We start from the raw sequence: 2,577 nt of genomic DNA on the forward strand, positions 1-2,577 counted from the left end.
AAAAAAAATAAACACTAACCAATACCAGAGGTAGAAAGGGTCTTTCTTACTTTGTTCTGTGGAGAGTACCTGGTAGCAACCTTGATCTTGTAACGTAAAAAAAAAAAAGCCTTTTAGACAAAACTGGCAAGCTGACCATAGATCTGAGGCATACAGCAAGGGAGGGGGAGAAGAGGGGGCAGAAGAGGAGAGGAAGTGCGTAAGGGACTGTGGTGGAGGGTGGTGGTGCTGGAACTGTGGGGATGACGCCTGAGTGGAGAAGTCAAACACTGTACAAAAATTAACAAAGATGTTAAAAAAAATTAATTTTCAAAAATCCAAAATGCCCTTTAGAAAACCAGCTGTAAGGTTTCTAAACACCCTTCTTTTCCATATGAAAAATGGAAATCACCATCTCTGTTCCTCTATTCATCATAACCGAGGGCCACTGTGGCAAATTTAACCCTGGATTTAACCGTGGCTTTTATGAAGATTTGAATCCCCCACTCTGACGACTTGAGTGGCTTTTCTTTAAACCCCTGCTCGCTACAGGCATCTCCCAGCCTCAGTAGCCCTGGTTTGAAATAGATGATAATTTAATTTGCTCTTTGACAGAATAACCCATGTGAACGTAGCCACCTGTGCCAGAGGCTTACAGAGGACTTTGCTTTAATGGCATTTAATTTCTTCTGGTAAACATCATCTTAGTGTGTAACTTGGTCTTACTACCTCAGCTGTGCTACATACACCCATCTTCAGTGCTTATTAGCTGTGATGTGACTTCTCTGTCCTCGTTTCTTCATGAGATACCGTGGGAAAAGAGGCAGCTACCAGAGCTTCTAGCCCGAAATGGCTTGAAGAAGTGTTTCATTTGGCATTTCTTTTTGCTTTCAGTGTTTTGAGTCAGGTCTTGCACTCACAGTTAACATCCCCACTCTCTGTCTTGCTGCATTTCCGACCTCCAGCCTGGGTGTGTTTGGATTTGTTTCCCCCTCCCCCACTCTCATGGCAGCTCCCTCTGGTACCTTGCTCTCTACATGCTGCGAGTTGGGGTAGCTTCTGTTCCCCCCTCCGTCTCGAGCTGGCCTCCTTTTCTACACTCACCCAGAATCCCTTTGCATTTCTTTTTGGATTTTTCTATCTTGTTGAATGTCCCTGTTTGGGATTCTGTTTTATAAAGCAGTTTCCAAATTGCAGCTCAATTTCTCCTCATCATCCAGGTTCTGTTGTGGATCATGGAAATCTGGGAGGGAGAAGACCATCTGCTTTGCCCTCTCCTGCCCGGCCTGAGCAGTTGCTCCAGAGCTTGTTCATTCCTTCTTGGTGTTTTCAACATTTTCCAATTTGGAAACTGACTGAGTTTCCTAATCAGGCAGCTTCTTCGTGGTCCAAGTGGGAGCAAAGTGGGACAATGACACAAAGTTTGTCCCACTCAGCCAGAGCCCCTTCACAAAGACAGCTACTGTCATGGCTCTTTGTCCATCCCAGGACCAACTGGTCAGTCAATCGTAGGAGAAACTCCATTTTGTGGAAGAAAAACATAACCATTTCTGAGACTTCTGAGTCTGACATAGAAGCATGTTGTACAGAATCCCATTAACTGCTTTAACTGCTTCTTTTTTGTAAAAGTGGATTTTATATGACTTGTTTCACTGAGGAAGTGATGCTTTAGTGTGAAGAACTCCGGGGCATTATAATAAAGTACTTTCCTGGAATCAAGTAATTTGCTTTCTCTCTACTCTTGGCGCTCAGTTACTGCCAGGAAGGACTTGGCCTTTATTTTGAATGCTTTTAGGGTGCTATTTTACTTTAGGGGTGTTTCCAAAAAAAAGAGTCTTCTTTCCTGTGGGCTCTTTTCTATTACTGAGGATATCGCTTAGGTTGACTAGACGGCCATTTGCAGTGTTGTTCTTCCCCCTTTTTTTTTTTTAAGCCATTCCTTTGAATTACTTAATGCTAGGCATTCCTCCCTCTTTTTACCAATTTCCAGTTTTTCTTTTTTAAAAACTACTGAATGCTAAATTAAGACTGTAGGCCATTATCTTGTTAACATACATATTAATTCTTTTCAATTTTACTGAATGAACTAGCCATTATTAAAATGTTTCTTAAATAAATTTTTCTAGAAAGGAAGGAAAGCAAGCCTGACATAATGTGGGCATAAGCCATCATCAGGCCGACATTTTTCTTGGGAAGGAAAAGCAGAATCAGCCATTTGTCCTCCTACCCAAGATGCACCTGCCTGCTTTCTCTATTCACAGAGACGCAGATTGTGCAGTTAATAGATTTGGAAGACAGTAGATATTTTATTGCAACCACTCCACCTCTCCCTCAGTTTGCAGATAACCTGCCTGAGCTTTAGAGATCATTGTTTAAGTCCAAGTCACTGTTGGACTTTCAGGAATTATGAGCCACTTTTCAACATTTTAATGCCTATTGCACAGGACCTGGACCAGCAGGCTGGGGGCACTGGCCTCCTGGGGGCAGCTGCGCTCTCCAAGCTAGCCAGCTACCTCTGAGGCAGCTACCTCTGAGGCAACACTATCCCAGCCAGCTACCTCTGAGGCAGCTACCTCTGAGGCAACACTATCCCAGCCA

The 2,577-nt window shown here is 43.3% G+C and overlaps 1 protein-coding gene across 5 annotated transcripts in view; it reads left to right on the plus strand.

Moving 5' to 3' along the window:
• Nucleotides 1-2,577, plus strand: part of KLF7 (Kruppel-like factor 7 (ubiquitous)) — a 123,217-nt gene that overhangs the window by 14,047 nt on the left and 106,593 nt on the right. The gene's annotated exons all lie outside the window — the stretch shown is intronic.

Source organism: Condylura cristata, unplaced genomic scaffold (genome assembly GCF_000260355.1).
Source record: "Condylura cristata isolate star-nosed mole 26May11 unplaced genomic scaffold, ConCri1.0 scaffold00002, whole genome shotgun sequence".
Classification (NCBI taxonomy): Eukaryota; Metazoa; Chordata; class Mammalia; order Eulipotyphla; family Talpidae; genus Condylura; species Condylura cristata.